Source organism: Bos grunniens, chromosome 16 (assembly GCF_055505025.1).
Source record: "Bos grunniens cultivar Pamir isolate PY7600 chromosome 16, Bosgru_T2T1.0, whole genome shotgun sequence".
In the NCBI taxonomy this organism is placed as follows: Eukaryota; Metazoa; Chordata; class Mammalia; order Artiodactyla; family Bovidae; genus Bos; species Bos grunniens.
In genome coordinates this window covers 47834871-47862032 of record NC_141180.1, presented here as the reverse complement: position 1 = coordinate 47862032, position 27162 = coordinate 47834871, and the positions used below count along the sequence as shown (strand labels likewise).

The 27162-nt window shown below is 44.5% G+C and overlaps 1 long non-coding RNA gene across 1 annotated transcript in view; it reads right to left on the bottom strand.

Annotated features, from left to right (window-relative positions):
• LOC147356766 (uncharacterized) overlaps positions 1-22495 on the bottom strand; it is a 45517-nt gene extending 23022 nt beyond the window's left edge. Inside the window, exon 1 of the long non-coding RNA XR_015143517.1 lies at positions 22369-22495. This is a non-coding gene — a long non-coding RNA (uncharacterized LOC147356766). The remainder of the gene's footprint in view (positions 1-22368) is intronic.
• Positions 22496-27162: the final 4667 nt, after the last annotated feature.

Here is a 27162-nt window from a genome sequence, read left to right as displayed (position 1 = left end):
CACATATACTCATGGTGTTACTCTCGCATTACCTCTTTGGTGCCAACCAAGGGCATGTGGGTCTTTGCCAGGCACTAGAAAGAATAAGGCCACAGGGATTCCAGAAAAAAACCAGAACAACTCTATTCCGAATACACTGAGTTAACCGTGTTGGGAAATTGGGAGAAGACAGAAAGGAAAGTATTGTAGTTACATAATAAAGCTAATGTCTCATATTTGTAAAACACTTCACCTTTCTCAGTATTTTGTTGTTGTTGTTCAGTGGCTAAGTCATGTCCAACTCTTTGCAACTCTGTGGACTATAGCCCACCAGGCTCCTCTGTCCATGGGATTTCCCAGACAAGAATACTGGAGTGGGTTGCCATTTCCTTCTCCAGGGGATCTTCCCAACCCAGGGATCAAACCCATGTCTCCTGAATTCGCAGGCAGATTCTTTACCACTGAGCCACCAGGGAAGCCCTCTCAATTTTTTTTACCGTCATCTTGATTCTAGGCATCAGTATTTGGTGCCACATTAAAGTCACCTGGGTGAAAAGGGTTTGAAAAATAGGCTGCCAGACCAATCGAAATAGAATCTCTTGAGGATGAAGACCACGCATCTTTTTCTGAGTCATCAGGCACCAGGATGGTGAAGAGACTAGTCTTATAAAGTTAGTAACTACACATCCCCCTTCATTAAAGCAGCCACCTAATATAGAAATTTAATTTTAAATTAGTTATTTAGAACTTCGGAATTTTGAGCTTTAAACACAAAATATTACTTCATTAGCAAGGTTTGAATTAAGCTGGGTTAACTTTTCCTTTCTAGGCTTCTGTTTTCAGATTCATTTCTTGCCTATCTCAATCCATGTAAGCTGGACTGAATCACGAAGCCAGAGACAGAACATTAGCTCCTGAGTTTGCTCCATATGCTCCTGTAGGAGTTTGCCTCGTTGTTAACCTTGTTACAACTCAAGATCCATCATAACAAGTGTTGCAATGAGTGATGATACAGATGGAAGCGTGTTAGAGAGATAGGTCACAGCGCTGGTATTTAGTGCTATCACAAACATGCAGCGATACCTCAACCTCATTCATAGTATCATAAGTATGAATCCACAGTGTGTGGGACATACACTAGCCAGCGTTTATCAAGCAAACCTTTCAAGTCATGTCTCAAACAGTCCGTAGAACTTTTGTGCATCAAAGCAGAGTTTCCCAATCTGTGAGCAATGGTACACTTGTGTGCCCAGATGGCTCATGGGTGTGCCAAGACAGTGGCCCCTTCATCCTGGGGGTAGCCAGAGTTTCTACACTTGTCTTCAGACATTGGCAGCCTCATCCCATTGGGCATGTGAATATTACCATTTTCTGCATACATACATGAAGAATGCTGGAGACCTCTGAATGGCACAAACCATACACTGGGGCACTCTCTAGACAATTTTTTTTTTTTTACTTTGTTTAATATCCCAATTCTTTATTTTGGAAATTAATACAAAGCAGCTATCACCTGTGACTATCATTTTGTAAAGGAAGGGGATTGTTGAGCTGCGTGTTTCTAACATACTTTCATATTAAAGTATTTACATCATGCAAAGGAGTACAGTCCAAACTTATGATACCAATAACATATTTTATTAAGAAAAATTAAACCTTACTTTCCGATTTTTGGTTCGAAATATTTCAGTCCTATTGAAAAACTGAAATGATATCACAGTGAATATCCATATTCCCTTTACCCATTTTCACACATTGTTTACATTTGGCCACATTTGCTTGATTTCTGGGCTTCCCAGTTGGTGCTGGTGATAAAGAACCCATCTCCCAATGCAGGAGACAAAAGAGACACAGGTCCAATCCCTGGGTCGGAAAGACCCCTGGAGGAGGGCATGACAACCTTCTCCAGTATTCTTGCCTGGAGTATCCCATGGACAGAGAAACCTGGCGGGTTATGGTCCACAGGTTTGCAAAGAGTTGGACATGACTGAAGTGACTTGGCATGCATGCTAACTTTTCTTTCTGTGGAGCCATTTGAAAGTTGCAGATGCCATGACTCTTTATCCCTAAATACTCTGTCATGCTCCTCTAAGAAAAAATTTTCCAAAACAACCACACTTTCTCCACCACCTCAGCTTAAGAACTATGGAACCTTCACACTTGAAGCAGACCAGATGGTGCATGCCTTTTTGGTAGATATGGTAGGTAGGCTTGGTACCATTGTTCCACCTAAGAAAATTAGCCTGAGTTCAATGTCATCTGATAAGCAATTCATATTCAAATTTCCCCAGTTGTTTCCAAAATCTCCTTTATATTAAAAGACTTTTTTCCCCCCTATCCAAGATTCAATCCTATCCCATATATTGCATTTAGTGGTTACATCTCTCTGGTATTTTTTAAATCTAGAACAATCCCCCCCACCATGTGTTTTCAAAAAGTTATTTGTTTTTCACTATGTTGACTCTTGAAAAATCCAGGAGGTTGTCTTATAGAACATTCCACATTCTGGATTTGTCTGTTTACTCACACTTAGATTCAGTTAGAAAGGGCATTTTCAAACTCCTGAACATATACGAAAGACTAAGTGAATACATTGACCTTAAAGGAGAAACCCTCTTCACAGTCTCTATTTTAGTCCCCATGGAGTATCAGTAACTTAGTTGCAGGATGGGACTTTCCACAGGCCAGCATTAGGTAATCATTATCCTACAGAATAAAAATGATTCCACTATAGGCCATCTGCCAACATATGGTACCATTGGGAAAAGATGCCAGGTCTTCAAAAGAGTGGCTTAAGGTTCCACTGAGGTTCACTTATAGGCTTTAGAGCAGTTGCTCATTCCAATAAGGGTGTTAGGCTGAAATGGTCTTATCTCAGCCTAATATTCTCTGCGAAATGTGCTACAGCCCAAGGTCTACTGAACAGTTGATAAAAAGAGATGAATTCAGCACCTACTGACCTGCGGAGGCACCCCACGCAGTACTGATGTTCCAGATCACCTAAGGTAGGGTTGGAGCCAGGCTGGCATCACCCATCTGCCTGCTCCCTGAACTAGCTTGGTGAACTCGCTTGGTGCCAGAAATATCCCAAGTCTGCTGTGCCCCATTTGTTGCAGAACTTTTCAGTCATGGATGATACAATAGAAACTCACTCAAGCTTGAGCATCACCAACTCAATGGACATGAGTTTGAGCAAACTCCTGGAGATGGTGAAGGACAGGGAAGCCTGGGTACTGCAGTCCATAGGGTCACAAAGAGTTGGACACAGCTTAGTGATGGAACAACAACAAACAAGCTTGAGCAAAAAGTGCTACAGTGGGTACCTCGACTTTTATCAAGGCTTTCCCTGGTTATGCTGACTAGGATTATACTGTGTGACCACAGAGTCCAGGCCAGACCCCAGGCAGGGCCACTGTTTCCTCCTGGGGGCAGAGAATGCCTCCACTTACCAGGCTTTGTGGGGCTCTCCTCGCAGGGGAGCCATCTTTCACTCCATTGGGTATTCCCCCTCCACCATACAAGGTGCATTGAGCACGGGAAGGGGGAACTGCAGTTGCTTCTCTCTTTGTGGCTGGATGGTCCACTCCCCTCCTGAGTCCTCCAAGTCTAGCCCTCCCCTCCACCTGGGGCCAGGGGTATAGAACAGACACAAGAGCACTGTGCACACAAGTGTCACAATGCAGATGCCAACTTGCTTTATTTTTTTTTTCTGCTTTCTGTAGTTACTTTAATTAACTTATTTTCAAGTAGTCACATGTACAACATCCAAATTTAAAAGGTTAAAAAATAGTTGTTGTTGTTGTTTAGTCACTAAGTCATATCTGACTCTTCTGTGACCCCATGAACTATAGTCCATCAGGCTCCTCTGTCCATGGGATTTCCCAGACAAGAATACTGGAGTGGGTTGCCATTTCCTTCTCCAGGGGATCTTTCCAACCCAGGGATTGAACCCATGTCTCCTGCATTGGCATGCGGGTTCTTTACCACTGAGCCATGTGTATATAGTAAAAAGCAAGTTTTCTATGGTTCTGCCCCTTTGATACCCAATTTTTTTCCAGAAGATGATGATTATTTCAAATATCTTATAAAATACACAGGTTAGAACATTTGTATGTGTGCCTATACCACTTGTAAACATGTGTGTGTTTGTGTGTATACATGTTTTGGCTATGGTTTTTCCTGTGGTCATGTATGGATGTGAGAGTTGGACTCTGAAGAAGACTGAGCACCGAAGAATTGATGCTTTTGAACTGTGGTGTTGGAGAAGACTCTTGAGAGTCCCTTGGACTGCAAGGAGATCCAACCAGTCCATTCTGAAGGAGATCAGCCCTGGGATTTCTTTGGAAGGAATGATGCTAAAGCTGAAACTCCAGTACTTTGGCCACCTCATGTGAAGAGTTGACTCATTGGAAAAGACTCTGATGCTGGGAGGGATTGGGGGCAGGAGGAGAAGGGGATGACAGAGGATGAGATGGCTGGATGGCATCACTGACTCAATGGACGTGAGTCTGAGTGAACTCCGGGAGTTGGTGATGGACAGGGAGGCCTGGCGTGCTGCGATTCATGGGGTCGCAAAGAGTCAGACACGACTGAGCGACTGATCTGATCTGATCTGATGATTTGGTAGAACATTATAGACACTGCCTTACATCTTTTCACTTCACACTAGATTTTGGAGATTCTGCCACATCTGTGCATTTGGATCTGCCAATTATTTTCCATAGCTGTATAATATTCTTTTGTATGCTTGCATCATCTGTCAGGAGCCACATTACTGACAAAATGGAGGCACGGCCCCAGCCCCCTCTCCTCATTCCGCAGGCACAGTACTGGGATGAAGGAGTTACGTTTTGTGATTCTGACTTGTTCTTTCCTTTCTTCAGTTGAGTTGGCTGGAAAGAATGTTAAGGTGCTTATTGTTCTTGAGAGAAACATGAGAAAGCACAAAGCCTTCTGCAGTTGTGCCTAGAAAATAATCTATAAAGTAACCATTGACATTTATTCAAGGATTTTTACAAAGAATGTCCCAGGATGAGCACATAGGCCACAGTTTGAGGCCATGGGAAGGATTGTTATCTGAGATCTGTTTGGGAGGGAAATGTTTATGGCAAAGGAAGTTTGCTGAGTTTAGGGTTTAAGAATAATTAAGAATAGTTAGAAGCTTTTTTAGGAGATAGTGAGCTTAGGATACTAGGGACAAGCAGGATTTAGAAAGATAAATGAACTGAGGAATGTGGTATGCTCCGAGACATAAGCATGAGTTACAATGTAATCACAAGTAAACACAATTCTGAGAGAATCACTGAAGCAGGAACTCTGTTTGAAGGGCAACAAGGAGATAATAAATCTGGGTGAAAGGGAGCCGAAAATGTAAAACCTCTGACCTAATGCTTTTGAAAAAGTATAAACGAGAACCTGATGCTTGAAATAAACATGTAGTCCAGTACCTCGAGTCAGAGGCTGCATCATTTCCCACTGACACCGCTCATCCCTTCAGGCAGATCCCCTGGCTGCTGGAGCTGGACTCCAGCAATCATCCTTTTTCTATCAATGTCAAACCAATGTATGTTCAGGTTGCTTTAACCTTTTGCTATCACAGACAATTCTGCCATGAAAAACTTTTCATGTGTGTCGTTTCTTACAAGTACTAGTTGTAACAGTCATAGGATATTTCTGGAAGCTAAATTGCTGACTTAAAGTCCATGAACATTTTACATTTTAAAAAATATCTCACATTTTGAATGTTGTTGTTTTGTTTAGTTGCTAAGTCTTACCTGACTCTTCACGACCCCATGGACTGTAATCTGCCAGGCTCCTCCGTCCATGGGATTTCCCAGGCAAGAATCCTGGAGTGGGTTACCATTTCATTCTCCACGACCATCTTACTTTGAATGGACACTCATCTGCTTCTCAAAAGGATTTGCCCATGACTTAAAATAACAAACTCTTCTTTCCTCAGTTACTCCACTTCAGGCTGACTGCTCCAGCATCTGTTTCGGGCCATTCTAGAATTCGCTTCTTCCGCATCACCTTGACTTAGGAACCACGGAGCCATCAGTCTTGAGGCAGATCAGATGGTGTATGCCTTTTCCAGGGAATGGTTGGTAGATGTGGTAGGTAGGCTTGATATGGTGATCAGTTAGATGGGAGCAGTGTCAGAGGGGAGAATCAGTTGCCCTAAAGGTTTCTAGCTTGACAACCCAAACTAAAGGTTGGTGCTATTAAATAATAAAGAGTTCTGAGAGATTAGGTTTGGGATGGGGCAGATGAGCCAGTAATTAATTCACTTATCTTTCACTTTACCTTTTACAGGTTAAAAAAATAGAGTCAAGATTGAGACTTAAATAAGTGGATAATTCTTGGGAATTCATTATACAAAAAGATCAAATTTAGGGGAGCTTATTTTCTCAGATCCTACTGTAAGATTGTCCACTCTGCTATTTTATGATCAGCATTTGTGTCTGTTTTAATAATGACTAATTTGGGGGAAAATTAAAATAAAATATGGTTATAATATAAACCTTGAACAAAACACATGGTTTATTATTTCAACTGCGAGACAAGGAGCCACCTGCAATCTAGTGATAGCCTGCCCTAACTTCCCACCTGATGAAACTTACAAACCGCAAATTATAAACAATAAAACCATATCAAATGTCACCATCTTCTTTACAGAACACATGAAACCGTGGTCAAATCAAGGAGACACATTTGTTGGTGTCACTTACTTGAACTTGCATCCTTCACAGATTTCTCAAACTGATCAGATTCCTTGTAGTGGAAATCCCCGAGTTATTAACAACACAGCAGCACAAGTCTGTGAGACTGAGTTCTGAACCTTTTATAATAAACAACATTGCACTCCTCTCTAGCCCACCCTTTAGGCTGTTTCACTAAAGCCCCCAAACTGAGACTTCTGGCTGCTGATCTCTGGAATTCTGTGCATCCCATGTGATAAGATATTACTTGCACAATTCAACTTACCTGTCTCAGAAATAAGCATAGGTGTTCATAAACCCTTCGAAGGCAAACACTGTATTAGAGACCCAACACCTAATACACAAGTGTCAGACAAGGAAGATGTATCAGGTGATAGGGCTGCCACAACAAAATACCACAAGCTGGATGGCTTGAAACAACAGAAATGTGTTCTCTTACAGTTCTGGAGGCTTGCAGTCCCCATTCGAGGTGTCTGTACAGTTATGCTCCCTTAGAAGTTTCTAGAGGAGGATCTTTCCTTGCCTTTGTAGCTTCCAGTGGTTGCCAGCGACTTTGACGTCCCTTGATTTGTGGCAGCACACCACCAATCCTGTCTTATTGTCTCAGGTGGTTCTCCTTGTGAGTCTGTGTGTTGATCCAAATGTCCTTCTTCTTATAAGAACACCATGAGACTTCCCTGGTGGTCTAGTGGTTAGGAATCTCCCTTCCAATGCAGGGGATGTGGGTTCAATCCCTGGTGGGGGAACTAAATCCCACAGGCTATGGGGCAACTAAGCCCATGCTTCACAAAAATAGAAGCTCAAAGACCCAGTGCAGCAAAAAACAAAGAAAAGAATACCAGTCATTGGACTAGAGTCTGCCCCTAATCTAGTATGACCTCATCTTAACTTGATTACATTTGCCAAGACCCACTTTCTAAATAAGGTCACATTCACAGGTAACAAGGACTCAAACACATTTTTTTGGAAGACATAATTCATGACAGAAGGAAACTGCAGCTTTTTTACTTCTTTATAGTAAAAGAAGACAGAAATGGTTTTTAATAAACCCAGAAGGCTACAAATTTTCTTAAGAAAAAATTTTAAGTTATATGTAATAGAGATTTTATTATAATTTTAAGATACACCCTAAAATTAAAATATATAAAAATCTAAACATGTTATTAGCAGTATTTGATTTTATTCTGAACTTTTAATACAAGTCAAACGTGTTAATCGGATTGATGAAGACTTGCAGAGACAGAAACACCATATGGTGACACTTGGGTAGATAACTGTGCAGACATGAAAGTGGGAGTGAAAACAATTCTTTGGGCCCCCAAAGATTAGATATTGGCAGTAATGCTTTTAGCACCTCCAGAGATTATCAGTCATTTCAAACATTTAAGACTCCCATTGCAGAAACACAGCACCTAGAGTCAGAAACCCAAGGTTATACAGATATTTGCAATCTTATGAACTGTCCTCAGGTCAAGCCTGAGAAGAGCCTCATGTAACCAGACATTGGGTCTGGATGCCCAGACCAGATCTGTGATCTACAAAAGCAAAGACAGCACTCCAAGCTGCTTTGAAAAGAATTACCATAGGTGTTAGCTTTCACACAATCACCTCTTTCAGCAAAACCAAATTGCTCTATCACCTTTCAATCTGGATCATCATGGTAAAATGCTTTCAAAGCAATTTGCAGTGATTTGCATCTTGAGACCACACCCTGCCTGGATAGTCACTTTTACAACCACCGTTTTCTCACAGAGCTGAAAGGGTGAGGATTAGCCCCAGGATACTGGGATCTTGAACAGATGGATTTGTGTGCGTGTGTGTGTAGTCACTTCAGTCCTGTCCTACTCTTTTCGACCCCACGGACTGTAGCCCACCAGGCTCCTCCATCCATGGGATTTTCCAGGCAAGAATACTGGAGTGGGTTGCCATGCCCTCCTCTAAGGGATGTTCCCAACCCAGGGATCGAATCCTTATAGCCCCTCTAAAATTGCAGGTATTGCTAGCCTTCAGGCTTCCCCAGTGACTCAGCGGTAAAGAACCCACCTGCAATGCAGGAGACACTGGAGATGTGAGTTCAATCCCTGGGTCAGGAACATCCCCTGCAGAAGGGCATGGCAACCCACTCCAGTATTCTTACCTGGAGAATCCCATGGACAGAGGAACCTGGTGGGCTACAGTTCATAGGGTAGCAAAGAGTCGGACACGACTGAACACACATGCATGCTAGCCTCCAGCTAACACACATATTACTGCAGGTCTAAAGGGAAACAGGGTTGTCAGAAAGTGAATCTTGGTCAATATCAAGTCACTCTGTCTTTGGCTTTCTCAAATCCAGCCTCACCATGCAGTTTTCCAGCAAGATAAGACTCAAGTTTAAATTGGTGGTCACTTTTTCTGCCATTTATCTAGGATCCTGTGAAATATTTCCAACCTAGCTTCTACCCAACTGGGAGCAGGAAGAGACCAGAGATCACCTGGTCCAGGGCAGAAAATACTCAAGACTTGTGAGCCAAGCCTCCCAAGACATTGGTCATCACCTTGATTGGTCAGGTAGATTTTTTACAGGTTGTCTTCTAATGGATATGCTAAGATTTCTTTATCCTATTGAATTTCCTGTGCCAGCTGGAGCCAACATGTAAGATTCTCAACTTTTAAGCCACTCTTTGCTTTCTCCCAACTCTTTCTTCCAAATACTTTGATTGTGCACTGCCCAGTACTAATTGTACTAAGTGTCTGCTTTTCCCACTGGGGGAGGGGACTCCTCCAGGCAGGGGCCCTCTCTTAGCCATCCTTGCCCCCCAGGGTCTAACTCGGTGTCTGGCACATAGTAAATACTCAGAGTTTTTCCTCAATGAGAAAATATTTCTAGAAAGAACAGAAAATGAGGCCTGCCCTTACTATCCGAGTATAAATTCATTGAATTGAAGTTTATCAAAATAGTTATTTCACAAGTCACTAAAGGCAGGAGATGTGATTTGGGTGCTTATGTTTGCATAGGGACAGCAGGATGACTGGAGTTAGACTTCAGGGACACATTTAGGAAAAGTAAAGTTTTAACAGCAAATTCCAACTGTCAACAGGGTAGGATGAAGGGCTGGGATGGGGTGACTAAGAGCTAGTGCTGCCTGAGAGCACTGGGAACTTTGGAAGGTAGGCAGAGAATTCAAGGTTCAGGACGCGACGGCCTGGACACAAGCATTTCTTCACTTTCCAAACTGACTTAAGGCTGTTCCTACTATTGTTCTTTCAAGCAGGTCAGTCTAGTTCAAGCATGAAGGGATTCAACATGCATTGTACTTTGTGGAGTCTCAGGTATACCTGTCACATACTAATTCCCCTCAGTGATAGCAAGCCCCTTCTATGGTTGAAATTAATTTTAAGCCAAGGCCCTGAGTTAAGAGAGCATCCTGCTGTCTACAGCAGAGGAGACAGAAGATCCACTGCTTGTCTGGTTGGTGTTCTCTCTTCATGAACATCAGCCATGATTTTTCTAGCAGTCATGTACAGATGTGAGAGTTGGACCATAAAGAAGGCTGAGTGCCAAAGAATTGATGTTTTGGAACTGTGATGCTGGTGAAGACTCCTGAGAGTCCCTTGGACAGCAAGGAGATTAAACTAGTCAATAATAAAGGAATTCAACACTGAATATTCATTGGAAGGACTGATGCTGAAGCTGAAGCTCCAATACTTGGGTCACCTGATGCAAAGAGCTCACTCATTGGAAAAGACCCTAATGCTGGGAAAGATTGAAGGCAGGAGAAGAAGAGGAGCAACAGAGGATGAGATGGTTGGATGGCATCATCAACTCAACAGACTTGAGTTTGAGCAAACTCCAGGAGATGGTGAAGGACAGGGAAGCCTGGTGTGCTGCAGTCCATGGAGTCACAAAGGTTCAGACACGAGTAAGCGACAAAACAACAACTTCAACCTGTCCCTGTGCAGAAGCCTATTGTGGTTTCATCCTGGTAGCTTTTCTGACAGCTGACCCTGACCAGCCTGCTTCTGTCTCCTTCCTCTCTCTCTCTCTCACAGCAGGGACTCAATGTAGGAGACAAGTCTGGTGCCCCTTTCCTTTGTTAAGTTAAATCCTAACTTGCATGAGGGGATGTGCACATAGGCAGAGGTGCCATGAAGTGAATAAGGCTTAAAATTCAGGGCCCTTCTCTTACCCATGATTCTTCTGAGGTTCTTGGAGCGTTGTCAGAAATTTTGCATTCATCTTTGTCAAATGTCTGTATGTGGACACACGTACACACATATACATACAGAGACTTATGTTCCTTAAAATTCGGGCGCCATACCAGGATCCTTCCCTGGTGTCACATGAAAGCCCTGCACAATCACAGCCCTTCTCAGACAACTACACTCTCAGGCAGCCTGACTTGGCCTAGAAAATTCCATGCCCCAAATGTAATCCCTTAGGCTCTTCCTAGGTCGCTTCACCAACCACAGTCCTCTTTGTCTCCCCATCTGTTCATCACAGATTACTACTCGTCTCTGATCTCTCTGAGCTTTTCTTGACCAGAATCTGGGGTTGTGCAGATAAGAGCTTTGTCTCTGCCTTAGCTTAATTCTTTGTTTTTGTTTTTCCTAAGACTTTCCCTTTCTGGTCATTTTTCCACTACTGAGAATACAGTTCTCTCCTGCTTGTAAATGTACATGTCATGGTATAAAATAGAATTCTATTTGGCAGTAAAAATCACCCTACTGAAAGTCTTCATGAGAAACTAGGAGCAGAGTTCAAGGTCAGACAGATTTCCTGAGGATGTTTACTTCCCTTTGAAATAATAACTGGAATTAAATTCCAGATTACTAGTTAGCTTCAGTTATTCAGTTAGTTCAGCTTCACCTGGGCATTTCTCCCTGCCCTTGGGTGATGTTAGAGAAGCAGCTCTCACAACCTCATCTCCTAAAAAGCCTTCTTTAAATTCATCAAAGGAGCAAACTCTTTCCTGCCACAAAGCATCTGAACCCACTTTTCCCCTCAGCTCAAAGCGCTCTTACCCCACACTCATGACTGGCTAATTGCTTCTCATCCTTCATAACTCAGTGATAAAGATGACTGTATCTTCGGCAAGTCCACTGTCACTCTCTCCTTGCACATTTTGCTTTCTTATCAGAAAATGTAATTATGTGTTTGTTTACCTCTCTCTCTCTCTTTTTTTTTCCTGTAACTTCCTTCAAACTATAAGCTCCATGAAGGTAAAGACCATGTCAGCTTTGTCTCTGCTGCATTTGTAGCACAAAACCCTGCCTGAAGGCAGATGCCATTGTTACAGCAGGTTAGATCACTAGCTTGTCCTGGCCTTTCTCACGGTCCAGAAGAGAGCTATAGAACATTGTCCCAGGCTCCTGGGAGAATTCTTCCAAAATGGCAGGAACAAGGGAAATCTGTTACTGTTATTGTCTCTCTTGGAGCTCAGGCGTTGTCCTCTGAGGTGTTACTGTGATGGGATGGTATACCCTGGGTCTCTCTTCTCTCCTGTCCATGACTCCCCCAATCAGCTGGCTCTCCTGTGCTCGCTCACTGACTCAGAAAGGGTAGCCCAGGAGCAATGAAAGGACTTCCCTGGTGCCTCAGTCTGCCTGCAATGAGGGAGACCAGGGTTCAATCCCTAGGTCAGGAAGATCCCCTGGAGAAGGAAATGGCAACCCACTCCAGTATTCCTGCCTGGAGAATTCCATGGACAGAGGAGCCTGGTGGGCTACAGTCCATGGGGTCACAAAAAGTCGGACACGACTGAGTTACTAACACTTTCCCTTTCAGGAGCAATGAACTCCATATCAGAACTGAATGGCCTCACTAAATTCCAGCTAGGACTTCCCTCCACTTGAGACCATGGAGTTTCAGGAGACACAGGCAATATTTATATAAGGCTCCCCCACAGTAGAGATGGTTGCCGATGGTCCATTTCAAAAACAAGGATAGCTCCCCTGGGCCTCAGGGTGGGCTCTGGTGCTCAACAAGCTTTCTGGGATTCAGCCCCCTGCCCTTCCTGCCCTTTGTTACAGCTTTGAGCCACTCTTCCTCTGTAATAACTTCAGAGGTTCAGAGAGCCATCAAAAAGTTATATTGAATTCAAGGCCAGGCTTCACTCAGACCCAGAGCTCAGGGATTTTCCCTTGGAATCCAGTATCTCAGATTTACACCTGGGTATATTGGGAATGTAGTGGGATGGGGGTGAGTAGGAACAGGTTCAGAATATCAGCTTCTTCCATCAAGAATTTATAGTCTGGTCAAATCAGAGTTCAGTTCAGTTCAGTCACTCAGTCGTGTCCAACTCTTTGCAACCCCATGAATCGCAGCACGCCAGGCCTCCCTGTCCATCACCAACTCCTGGAGTTCACTCAGACTCACGTCCATCGAGTCAGTGATGCCATCCAGCCATCTCATCCTCTGTCGTCCCCTTCTCCTCCTGCCCCCAATCCCTCCCAGCATCAGAGTCTTTTCCAATGAGTCAACTCTTCACATGAGGTGGCCAAAGTACTGGAGTTTCAGCTTTAGCATCATTCCTTCCAAAGAAATCCCAGGGCTGATCTCCTTCAGAATGGACTGGTTGGATCTCCTTGCAGTCCAAGAGACTCTCAAGAGTCTTCTCCAACACCACAGTTCAAAAGCATCAATTCTTTGGCGCTCAGCCTTCTTCACAGTCCAACTCTCACATCCATACATGACCACTGGAAAAACCATAGCCTTGACTAGACGGACCTTTGTTGGCAAAGTAATGTCTCTGCTTTTCAATATGCTATCTAGGTTGGTCATAACTTTCCTTCCAAGGAGTAAGCGTCTTTTAATTTCATGGCTGCAGTCACCATCTGCAGTGATTTTGGAGCCCAAAAAAATAAAGTCTGACACTGTTTCCACTGTTTCCCCATCTATTTCCCATGAAGTGATGGGACCGGATGCCATGATCTTTGTTTTCTGAATGTTGAGCTTTAAGCCAACTTTTTCACTGTCCTCTTTCACCTTCATCAAGAGGCTTTTGAGTTCCTCTTCACTTTCTGCCATAAGGGTGGTGTCATCTGTATATCTGAGGTTATTGATATTTCTCCCAGTAAATCAGAGTTAGTTTTGGCAAATATTAACTTGGAAGTTGTCTGTTCGGCCTTTTCCTTCTGTTTATTCCTACAGAATGGGATATTTATATGGATGCTGACTGTGAATATCTCAGAAACTACATGGCAACTGCATCATATTTAGTGGTTCAGGGGTCAGCACAACTCTGTAGTCAACATGCCTGAAGATAACGATGGAGCTAGCTCAGCAGGCCTCAACCCTGATGTCCCCTACCCAAAGTATCTGGCAGGAAAAGCCACCAGCTAGAGTTCACATTTGAGGCAGAATGAAGCGCTTTGGGGAGTTCTGTCCTGCAGTCAGAGTACTGCAACCCAGAGGAATTAGCAGATCAGTGAGAGCAGGTGAGTGCAGAAGAGAGGGCTTTTGTAACTGCAAAAGAGGGCTTTCTTTGACTTCAGTGTCTTACTGTGTTGTATTTCTGGTATCCAATGATTTTAGAAGGTACATAATGACAAAAGATGGTATGAATTCAGTGGCATTTTTAAATGGATTTATGTCTAACAAAATTAGACATAGAAGGACCTGCACACACTTTAAAAACATAATGTATGTATTTACTTAAGACATTCCACATTCAGTTTACATTCAATCTACATTCAGTCTATGATGGATACCTGGACCCCTCGGAACATCTCCCACCATCGAGGCTTTACAACGCTCATCTTTTGACCATCAGTCAAGACATAATGTCAAATGACCCAGACAGGTATCAACAGGGTTTGTTCAACAGATGACAAACCCAGGCAGTAGTCATACCCTTCAGAATCAGAAACTAGGTAGATTCTTTAGACTGCTGACCAAGTGCGGGGAGGCATGGATCAGCACCAGGGAGGAAGGAACCTCATATGACATGAAGAAGTCCATCATGCAAACTAAGGCTCAGGCAAGGACTCTGCTTGGTAGAGACTATTGGAGACAGGGGCTGCTGGAACAAGGCAGGCATCTGACAGGTGGAGCATCACAGAATATTGGGGCATGCAACAACTCTGGGGGCATACAAGAGGTCAAGACCTACCCTTGGGGCTGGTTGCCAGAGAAGGACATTGGCAAGTGTGAAAGTTCGCACATGTGGCATAGCAATGGTGTCCTCTGTCTGCAGGGAGCTTACTTCAGTTCTCAGAGGTACTGCATAGTAGATAGGGCTGAAATTGCAGGTATCTTTCTACTGTCAGCATTGGCTTAGGAACTGGGGCTAGACTGAGCCCACCAGTAAAGACAACAGAACATTCAGCTGGACAGACCAAAGACAATGGCTTCAGGAGCCACAATTCTCTGCTGCCAAGCCTGAGAGCACGACAGAAACTCCCAGCCTCGTAAACCAGTATCGCCAGACTCAGAACACATCAGCACACTCTCCCCAAGATTCTGAGAACTCAAGTAAGTTATTTAGGAAAAAGAGAGAGAGGTGGAATAATTTCTGAGTCTCCCCTCTTTTTTGCACTCCACATGCATAATCGCATTTGGTGGGGGAAAACATTAATACTTGGGGCCTCACTTCCAAAAAAAGAAAAACAAGAGTGAAACAGCTTTATGGGCAGAATCTTTGTGGGCTCCCTCGATTCAAATCCTTATTGTAATTCAGGAGCCAAAAGCTTTTCCACACCGCCCCCACAACTCAGACTGAAGCTGCCTCTCCAGACTGGAAGAAACAGCTCCTAGAAACAGTACCCCCCTCCCCAAGCCCTACAGAAACTGTTTCACATCCTTTGTCTAGGCATCAAAAACAGGATGATTAATGTAGATGGTGGTGATGCTTAAAAAAGGATCCCTGAGACCCAGGGATGTTATCTAACTGCAAGTGTCTCAAAAATGCTTTTCACAAGCCACAAAGCACTCTCCATCAAACACAGCCAATGGAGCAGCCACGAAAGGCCAGGACAATAAATTGAGATGAGTAGTGCTCAGAATAGTAAAAAGTTCCAGGAATGGCCTAAAGTCAAAACAATGCATCGTGGTGGGGAGGGAATTCTACCCTGAGACTAACATTCATGGATGGTCATAAATAGAAACTTCAGAAAGAAGGAAAGAGCCCCACATAGGAACAGGGCAAGCACAGGGCTGGTTGGGAGCCCCATTAAGGCTGTTAGGTGACACCCAGTACCAACTCCACCTCAAGAGGATCATTTTTTAGCAAGTTCTGTTTTATGCTAGTTCAAATCCTTTGGAGGCAGCAAGGAGTCCTACTTGGACTGAAGTTTCCACTTGGCTCATGCACTAAGGGAGGCATCTTAAGGTAGGACCCTGACCCAGGCACCCCTTCTACAAACCAGGGGTAGCCTCCTCAAAGCATGAAGGAAAGCCTGTTTTCTTTCCTCTAGCCATTCACATCACAGGACAGAGTTTCCATGGGCAGGAACAGGCATGGCTTCTTCTCTTCCAACTTAATCATCTCCCTCCCCAACAAAGATATAGTTCATCCCCCATGTCACAAGGCTTTAATAAACAGTAAGAAGAATCGCATCAAGAGATCGTCATTTACTCTTGTAAATGGTCATTTACACAATCGATGGTCTACCGATTGTGAGCTCCATGCCCTGTGCCACCCATGTGGCAGTTACTGCCTAAAGGTTTCCAGCATAAGAGACACTTCCAGTTGTCTACACAATTCCTCCCGCCTTTCCTTCTAAGGGAAACCTGATTAAGTTCTCCCCCAAGATGCTTATGGAGAAGGCAGTGGCACCCCACTCCAGTACTCTTGCCTAGAAAATCCCATGGACAGAGGAGCCTGGTAGGCTGCAGTCCATGGGGTGGCTAAGAGTCGGACACGACTGAGCGACTTCACTTTCACTTTTCACTTTCATGCATTGGAGAAGGAAATGGCAACCCACTCCAGTGTTCTTGCCTGGAGAATCCCAGGGACGGGGGAGCCTGGTGGGCTGCCGTCTATGGGGTCGCACAGAGTCGGACACGAATGAAGCGACTTAGCAGTAGCAGCAGCAAGATGCTTAAGCAATACATGAGACATTGACCCCAACCCCATCTCCAGAGGTAGATGCTGATATAGGTAGGGTCTAAATGAATCATAGCAAGAATGGCTCAGGAACACAGACAGAAACTCACAGCCTTCTTCTAGCAACTATTAGTAGTCTCGGGGTGTACATGTGACCTAAGTCGGCCCAACCAGAATGAAGGCAAGGACTTCCGATTTATGCTCTGTCTCTTTCCCTCTCCATCCCTCCTTCTCCCGCTCTCTCTCTCTCTCTGTCTTTCCCTCTGGGTGGGAATATGGAAGCACATTGCCCCTGTTGCTGCTAGGAAACCATTCTGAGAACAAAGCCAACACAGGGAGACAGGTTAGGTCAGGAATCACTGAGAAATGGAGCCAGAACTCTAATCATAGAAGTCCTGGAGCCTTCCCACCTCAGGACTTCTTGATGTGTGACATGATAAATGCCCTTGCTATTTAAGTTAACTTGACTCAAATAGTCTGTTTCTTGCAGCCAAAAACATCCTAACTGATATATCTGAAATACAATTGTTTCATTTCTTTTGCTCCCATCCTGCCTCTCATTTTTCCCTTTTTTCATTCCTTCCTTCCATTCTAAGGAGGCAGTCTAGCTCTCCTGCTCTTCTGGCTGTGTGGCCTTACTTAGGCAAATTCTTCAATCTCCCTGGTCTTCAGGGTCCTCATATTTAATGAAGGAGTTGGCTAGAAGGATCTGTAAGATCCCTTCAAACTTTAATATTATAGTACAAACATTAAACAGTATAATGCCTCCACTAAAAAGGCATGTCATATCAAGTAGGTAAACCACTGAGTTCAGTTCAAACCAGTTCAAGCTTAAGGCGGAGAGTTGCCAAGACAATAAAAAAAAAGATGGCTTGAGAAGACATGAAGCAACCTCCCATACACAGCAGGCTTCAAGTCAATGAACACAGAAAATCAATGAGGCGAACACCATGTACCCCTGAGAATGAATGAGGTGAAAATAAATTGACCACAAAATTGTATGTTCCCTTTTATATTCAGCCAAATATACTCTATATCCCCAGTCACTCTCCTGTGCCTCCTGGCTCTGACAACCCCAAGAAGAGAAGGAGAAAGGGACTCAGTGCCTCATTCATGAGAAGGACAGCAGAAAGCACTGGAATGACTGGAGAAAGAAGGAAATTTATATAGGCCAAGAGGCTCTTGAGTCAATCTCTACAGCATTTTTTTCCTTCTATATTCACGTGGGCATTTCGTTCATTTTGAGTCTCCAGTTACTGCATGGACCAAAGACTGTTTCAATTCAGAGGAGATTTGCCCCAGTAAAGGGCTGTTTGGGAGGGCTTGCTGCCCCTATTAACCTATCGCCTCCAGCAAGACAGAGATGCAGCGAAGGTTCAAGGAGCACACGTGATTGGGTAGCAGACTATTTGTGAGTGAGAGCAGGACAATACTATGCTTAAGGTTCCAGGGACAAGCGAGGCATTCTATGTTCCAGGGAGTGATGGTGGTGACATCCTGGGAGCAATGCCTTTGGAACCCAAGTCAGGAAAGGAAGAGGACACTATTTACACTGTTATTGAACCCCAACAGTGCAGACATGTCAATCTAGCATGTATATGTGTATTAATCGCTCAGTTGTGTCCAACTCTTTGTGATCCCATGGACTGTGTAGCCCAGTAGGCTTGTCTGTCCATGGAATTCTCCAGGGTGTCCAGGCTAACTCTCCAGAATACTGGAGTGGGTTGCCATTCCCTTTTCCAGGGGATCTTCCTGACCCAGGGACCAAACCCAGGTCTCCCACATTGTAGGCAGATTCTTTACCATCTGAGCCACTAGAGAAGCCCTCATTTAGCATAGTCTTGGCATAAAAAGTTCCACGAATACTTATTGCATTGATAATTAAAAGGAGTAATATTACAACCAAGTCAATGAAGATTCTTCATGGCAACAAAGTACAGGAGAAATTGAACAAAGGGAGGAGCAGTTGGAATTGTACCTGGAAAGAAAAATGGATTTTCTGCCTGTAAGGCAGGAAACCCAGGTTCAATCCTTGGGTCAGGAAGATCCCCTGGAGGAGGAAATGGCTACTCACTCTAGTATTCTTGTCTAGGAAATCCCATGGACAGAGGAGCCTGGAAGGCTATAGCCCATAGTGTCTCAAAGAGTTGGACACGACTAAATGACTGAGCACCCATGCAAAGACACATTAATAGGGAGAAAATGAGGGACTAGAATAGAAGCCCTGGTTAAAGATCATTAGATTCTTGACTGACAGTCAGCTGAGCTGGTAGGAAACTAATCTCCCAGAGGCAGGCTCTCTTTAAGCTCATTAAAGTTTATTTTTAAATTATTTAAGTATTTTATCAGGTATATTAATTTTCTCCCAGAAGGAACTTGAGAAACACATCAAGCGAGAGGTTCAATCCGGACTAGGTTTGGGACAATTTCTCATTTCCAGTGAAAATCTTACAATTCTCAGAGCATACTCCTCTTTTAAAGCGAAAAAAAAAAATCACCCTGGCACCATCCCTGGTGGATCAGTGGTAAAGAATCTACCTGCCAGTGCAGGAGACCCTGGTTCAATCCCTGGGTCAGGAGGATCCCACCTGCCTCGAGGCATCTAAGCCCACACTCCACAACTATTGGGCTTACCCTGTGGTTCAGACAGTAAAGAATGTGCCTACGATGCAGGAGGCAGAGGTTCAGTAATTCAACAGGGAAGATCCCCTGGAGAAGGGAATGGTAACCGACTCTTGCCTGGAGAATTCCATGGACAAAGGAGCCTGGTGGGCTATAGTCCATGGGGTCGCAAAGAGTCAGACATGACTGAGCAACTGAACTGAACTGATACAGGTAAGTGGTCCATGAGTCTTCTGCCTGGTGGTCTAATTTTTTTTTTTTTTTTTTTGCATACTGATGTTAGTTGACAGCAAAATGCTTCCTTCCTCCAGCCGCACCAAAGACTGAGATGCTTCAACTCATTCCCAAACATGGCATTCCTTAGGAACAGCCTTAAAAAGACATTTAATAAATAAAGCAAGAGGGTATAGTAAGGATATAAATATGAAAGTGACAAGCATCTTAGAGTTTTGCCTCTTCTAATCTCAAAGCACAAAACAAAGCTCAAGTCCTCCAAAATGTCTTCCACAGAAAGCCTACAAGAGGAATTGTCTGACAGAGACTAGGTAATCCATACATGCTTTCTTTGAATGGACAGAGAAGCCTGGAGAGCTACAGTCAATGGGGTCGGAAGAGTCAACATTTCTGAGCCACTATCTGAAACTCCAGTATTTTGGCCACCTCATGTGAAGAGTTGACTCACTGGAAAAGACTGATTCTGGGAGGGATTGGGGGCAGGAGGAGAAGGGGACGATAGAGGATGAGATGGCTAGATGGCATCACCGACTTGATGGACATGAGTTTGAGTGAACTCCAGGAGTTGGTGATGGACAGGGAGGCCTGGTATGCTGCAGTTCATGGGGTCGCAAAGAGTCGGACACGACTGAGTTACTGAATTGAACTGAACTGAACACATATACACACATAAATATACACAACCAGCTTAGCTGATTTATCCTTCCACTGCAGTCATCAGTGTGTTTCCCAGGTGGGGCTAGCTCTTGCCTGGAAAATCCAATGGACAGAGGAGGCTGCAGTCCATGGGGTGGCTAAGAGTCGGACACGACTGAGCAACTTCACTTTCATTTTTCACTTTCATGCATTGGAGAAGGAAATGGCAACCCACTCCAGTGTTCTTGCCTGGAGAATCCCAGGGATGGGGGAGCCTGGTGGGCTGCAGTCTATGGGGTCGTGCAGAGTCAGACATGACTGAAGCAACTTAGCAGCAGCAGTGGTAAAGAACCGCCTGCCAGTGCAGGGAGACCTAAGAGACACAGGTTTGATCCCAGGATCAGGAAGATCCCCTGGAGGAGGGCATGGCTTACCCACTCCAGTATTCTTGCCTGGAGAATCCCATAGACCGAGGAGCCTTGCAGGCTACAGTCCATGGGGCCATAAAGAGCTGGACAGGACTGAAGCGACCTAGCACGCAAGCAGTCATTAGTAAAGACACATTTGGTAGGTAAAGTGCAACCACAGTAAGACAGTGCAAAGATTCTTACTCAGCTGATTTGTCAGATGTCCAATCGAGGTTAGAACCCCAACTACTTTTAGTAGGAGTGCTCTACACATTACCTGTAAGCTTGGAGCAGAAATGTTTGGGTGAGGTGAGCCAGGTGGGAGAGGGTTGTGAACACCCACAGCATGAGGTAGGGGAGGCCACCTGCCCAGCCACACATCGCTCTATCTCAGCCTGGCTCAGCCATACCCTTGGAGCTACTCCCTACTGCCCACAGCCTACAATCTCCTGCCCTACCCTTTATGTCCAGCTCAAGGGAATTTTAAACTAAAAGGACTCACTGAAACACAGCAAAGGTTGGAATTTACCAACTTATCTAATTGTGATGTGAAGAATCACACCACTCACAGGCCTTGAAATTGTTAAGCTAAGAACTTCATTCCTTACACACACATCCCTTCTCTCTCTCCCACCCACCCAAACACAATAGTCCATTCCAGCATTTTGAATAACCAAAGGCTGCACTGACAGAGGCAAAATGTGACCTGAACTCACACAGCTCCCAGCAACCAACTTTCACCTTCAGTGTTTTAGTAGGTGGCATCATCGACTCAATGGACATGAGTTTGCGCAAACTCCCAGAGATAGTGAAGGACAGGGAGGCCTGGCATGCTGCAGTCCATGGGGTTGCAAAGAGTCGGACAGGACTGAGCGACTGAACAACAACAAATAGAGTCAGAGACCCAGTTCTAATCCCAGTCCTGTTTATAACTTCTCATCCTGGGCCTCCCATCTGTAAAATTATAGATAAGCCTGCTTTCCTGCTAAGATGAGCCATTGAAACGACTGCAGAAGAAATCAGTCCCCTCAGATCAGAATCTGCATGTTCAGAAAACTGAAGCATGCACTTGGAATTTTCTCTTTTGCACGCCTTCATCCACCTTTTTCACATAGTCTCCTTTAAACCTCCAGCAGCTCAGCCCGGATGCTGTGTAACCAGAGGGCGCAAGGCAAGTTCAAAGTGAGCGCCGCGCTCCTGCTCCGCCCGCGCTGCGGGCGCACTGAGGGCGCCCGGGGTCCCGGCTGCCCCACGGCTTCCCCCGCTCGCGCCATGGCGATCGCGGCAGAAACGAGAGGAAAGAGCTCCGGGTGACAGCCCCGCGTTATCAATCGCCCGCCGCCTTGCACCAACGGGGCCGTGTGATCCCCTCTTTGTGCCCTCGCCGCCGGGCACTGAGCCGTCTGTGATTCTGTCCCTTTGCGGGCCCCAGCCCCGCTCCTGAAGCCCCTTCGGGCGCCAGTGGCTGGGCGGGCGGTGGAGAGGCCGGCGCTCCCCTGGTCCACCCTCCCCGCCCGGGGTGGCGACGGGCTCCCAGGAGAGGGAGGAAGTGGGCCGGCCGGATCCCGGGCCTGATGGAGAAGGGGGCTGGGGCCCGAACCCGGACAGGAAAACACGTTGGGGGCCCCTTGAAAGTGAAAGTGGCTCTGCTTTTCAAAACAAACAACCAAAAAACCACACCTAAATCCGTGCTGAGAGGCCCCCGGCGCGGGGGGAGGGAGGTGGGAGGGGCAGGAAGCTTACCATTAGCTCTTCTTTTCATTTTTACTGATTGCTCAAGATGAAAAGAATTGGTCCCAAAATCCCGGGACAGGAGTAGAATAAGGGAGGTATGATTGAACTTTCTGCCCCGAGATGACTGTCGGTCTGTGACGTTCTATGGGGTGCTGCAGGGTAAAATTTGGATTAAAAAAAAAAAAAAAAGGCCTGTAGGAGAGAAAGGAAAAGTAAGATAATCCACAAGAGGGTAGAGAAAAACAACCAGGCAGTAAAAATGATAAACCGTCAGGGAACACTCCCCATATAAAGTGGTCAAGCTCGGTCCATCATTTATTCTCACGGGGACTCCACCTGCTTGACATAGATAATGTCCTTATTCTCATTTTGCACATGAAGACACCAAAGCAAAGGGGCGTTAAACAAAGTTTTGACTGAAAGGAGATTTGAGCCTGAGTCTGGCTCCAAAGCTGAAATGACCTTCCCTTAGCATTGCTCCTTCTCTATTTTGCAAAAACAGGCTAGTGGGCAGGGCCTGGAGAATTTACCTGGTTTTAGGCAAACTGTGACTCCAGATAGACAAATCACTGAATCTCTGAGTCCTAGTATTTTTCTCAGGAATGATGACTTTTCAGGAATCTTGTGAAACTCAAATAAGATCATGTATTTGCATACATATGCAAAATAGTGAAAGTGAAGTGAAAGTCTCTCAGTCATGTCTGACTTTTTGCCATCCCATGGACTGTATAGTCCATGGGCTTCTCCAGGCCAGAATACTGGAGTGGGTAGCTTTTCCGTTCTCCAGGGGATCTTCCCAACCCAGGGATCAAACCCAGGTCTCCCACATTGCAGGCAGATTCTTTACCAGCTGAGCCACAAGGGAAGCCCTTGCAAAACAGAAGGCACTTGAAAGTGAAAGTGTTGGTCACTCAATCGTGTCCCACTCTTTGCCACCCCATGGACTGGATGACTCCCTGGACTATAGCCACTAGGCTCCTCTGTCCATGGAATTCTCTAGGCAAGAATATTGAAGCAGGTAGCTGTGCCTTCCTCAGCAGATCTTCCCCACCTAGGGATGGGACCCAAGTCTCTTATGTCTCCTGCATTGGCAGGCAAGTTCTTTACTGTCTGAGCCACCAGGGAGGAGCAGAAGGTGCTTACCAAATGTAAAATAATTTCATATACTCCTAGTCCATCCCTGGAGTGGAGGCCTTAAAAGTATCTCCTGAGAAGGGTACCCGAGTGCATTCATTAGCTCTCAGAGGAACTTCCACATCCACATCCACAATTTGTTACACACTAAAAATGCCCCTCTTTCAAGTAGGCCTCCTTCCCCTCTGTGCTGTGCTAAGTCAGTTCAGTCGTGTCTGACTCTTTTCGACCCCATGGACTGTAGCTCGCTAGGGCTCCTCTGTCCATGGGGATTCTCCAGGCAAGAATACTGGAGTGGGTTGCCATTTCTTTCTCCAAGGTATCTTCCTGACCCAGAAATCAAACCCAAGTCTCTTAAGTCTCCTGCATTGGCAGGTGGGTTCTTTACCACTAGCGCCACCTGGGAAGCCCTCCTTCCCCTCTAATCCACTTCTTTGTTCAGTATGTTGACTATAATTTAGGTTGTTCCCCCCACCCCCAGGTATTCCCTTGTAACTTAGAAATGAATTACTAAACATCATACAGACTGCAGGGCTTCTCTGGTGGCTCAGATGGTAAAGAATCCGCCTGCAATGTGGGAGACCTAGGTTCAATCCCTGGGTGGGAAAGAGCCTCTGGAGGAGAGCTTGGCAACCCACTCCAGTATTCTTGCCTAAAGAATCCTCATGGACAGAGGAGCGTTGTCGACTACAGACCATGGGGTCACAAAGAGTCAGACACGACTGAGTGACTAAGCATAGCACATATGGACTCCATGGGTAATATCCTGGTTGGGGTGGGGAGGAATCTGTTTTTTTTTAAGGGTGGGGCCTGAGTTTAGGAAGCCACCAACTACCTCTTTATTCACTGCCTGGTCTCACCTCCACAGCTATTGTGAGGGGGGTGGGATTCTCAGGCTCACCCCTGCTTTTTAAAAAATTTTTAATTTATTTTTAATTGGAGGATAATTGTTTACAATTGTGTTGGTGTCTGCCATACATTAACATGAATCAACCATAAGTATACACATATCCCCTCCCTCCTGAATCTTCCTCCCACTTGTCCCACCCCTTTAGGTTGTCACAGAGCATTGGGTTTGAGCTCCTTGCATCATACAGCAAATTCCCACTGGCTATCTGTTTTACATATTATCATATGTATGTTTCATATATATGTTTCAGTGCTACTCTCTCAATTCAACATAGATATGTTTCAGTGCTACTCTCTCAATTTGTCCCTCCCTCTCCTTCCCCCACTGAGTCCACAAGTCAGTTCTCTATGTCTGCATCTCCATTACTGCCCTGCAGATAGGTGCATCAGAACCATCTTTCTAAATTCCATATATATGCCTTAATATATGATATTTGTTCTTCTCTTTCAGACTTACTTCACTCTGTATAATAGGCTCTAGGTTTATCCACCTCATTAGAACTGACTCAAATGTGTTCCCTTTTATGGCTGAGTAATATTCCATTATATACATGTACCACAACATCTTTATCCATTCATCTGTCGATGGACATCCAGGTTGCTTCCACATCTTAGCTATTGTAAATAGTGCTTCAATGAACATTGGGGTACATGTGTCTTTTTCAATTATGGTTTCCTCAGTCACCCTTGCTTTTAAAAAGGCTCTATGAGGCAGTGTCTGAGAAAAAGTCAGGAGAGCTCAGCGGAGATCCTTCAGAAAAGGAAAAACGGAGCTAGCACGATTCTGTACATGGCTGGAACTGTAATTTCCAGAGTTCCATCCTGGCCATAGGTTGCTAGGGTGGCAGCGGACCCTAGACTGAGTGATTTCAAAAACAGAAATTTGTTTTTATTCATTTACTTCAGAACTTTTATTAAGACCCGAAAGTTAGGGGGAAATTGTATCTTTTTTAAAAGTAGCATGCTGTTTACCACAAACATGTGAATTCTGAAAAGGAGACTATTTTACCTATCTCCTTTTGGATCTGAATGAGGAAACTCGCATCCAAATTTGTCAGTCTTGCTAGCAGTGTCAGATTTTATGACCTGTGTATCTCCATGCTATCTTGGATTATGGTCTTCCAATCCTATCCATGTTTTCTCTAGCTCCGATTTCTCTATTTTTTCTCTCTTATTATACAATATGTAGTATAGATGCTCCATCCAACCCGTTGTGGAATGGGGTAAGGAATATAAAGGAATAATGAATGAATTAATGATTCCATAACTGTCTAACTGGAATCAATAATAAACATCACCCAAGAAGAGCTGCCTGTGCTATGTTCCCGGCTCTTTTATTTACCTGTGAAACACTGACTTATAAGTATGCAATAAGAATTAATAATATAGCTACTCTAGAGACCACCTCATTGAAGAGTCTTTAGAAAAGACTCTGATGCTGGCAAAGATTAAGGGCAGGAGGAGAAGGGGATGACAGAGGATGAGATGGTGGGATGGCATCATCGACTCAATGGACATGAGTTTGAGCTAACTCCGGGAGATAGTGAAGAACAGGGAAGCCTGGCACGCTGCAGTCCATGAAGTCACAAAGAGTCAGACAAGACTGAACAACAACAGAGAAGTTTAAGCTACTTCCGAAGCAGAGAATTTATCAGTAAAACCACAGCAACCAAAATAGATAATATTCTTCTGACATCAAGAAACTAGCTCTCGATGTCTTCCCTCAACTCCTGCCCTACTCCGCTCCTTCCTCCCACCTCAGCCCGAGTGCTCCTGTGGCTTTATTTGTACAAGGTTTTTGTTGTTTGTTCCCCCACCCTACCCCATACCTGACAAATTTACCCCCGGGACTTTAAATCCAGAATACCTAGTTGGCAGAGCAAAATCCAAATGATCAGAAGCAATGATCATTATTAGATGCACTGAAGAGTCTGCTTTTGTCTCACAATGGAATACAAGAAAGTAAGGTATGGCTGTCCAAACATTTTCCATTAAGATGGCAGGAGATCAGACAGCACGAGGCTAGTGCCACCTGAAGCTAAATTATCACTTAATATACATAGTGAGCAGCTGATGTCCAGAAGTCAGCATCAAGCTTCTTGCTAACATGATGAGCAATGACCATCTGTCCCCACAAAGCCAGGCTGCATGACCTTCAGTTGCAGGCGTTGCTAGCAGAGCTCTTTCCCATGATGAAGGATGAGAAAAAGAGCTGCTTTACTAATCTTCTGTTAGTAGCAACAATGACAACCAAAGTGCATTCCTATTTTTATTACATATTTTCTACTAAAAAAATAAGAATCAACAGGATCCTGGACAGCAAGTTAAAGCTTAGAGATACGTGGTTCTATTTTCTTAGAAGGAAGACGTATACGTATAATTAATATGCGACCAAAGAGCAAAGAAGAGCACATGCATTCTATCAGAAATTCCCTCATATTTTATTAATCTAAACTACACGAAAATATCTAGCTGGAACAAAAATCACAGCTCAAAACTTCAGGCCACTAAATCTCTATGACAAACAATAAGTCACTCTAAACTGTGACTATTGTTGCTGGAGAAAGTAAACAATAATCGAGATAGGTGAGAACAAATCACTACAAAGATATAACCTTGCCAGTGAGGGGTTTGTAATCTTGATTGACTCATTAAATCCTTATGTGAATTGAATGCATTCCCCCATTTGTCTCCGGCATTCTTTTCTGTGTCTGTCATCCAAGGGTTCGTTAGCATCATCAGAACAAAAAGAGAGAGGGA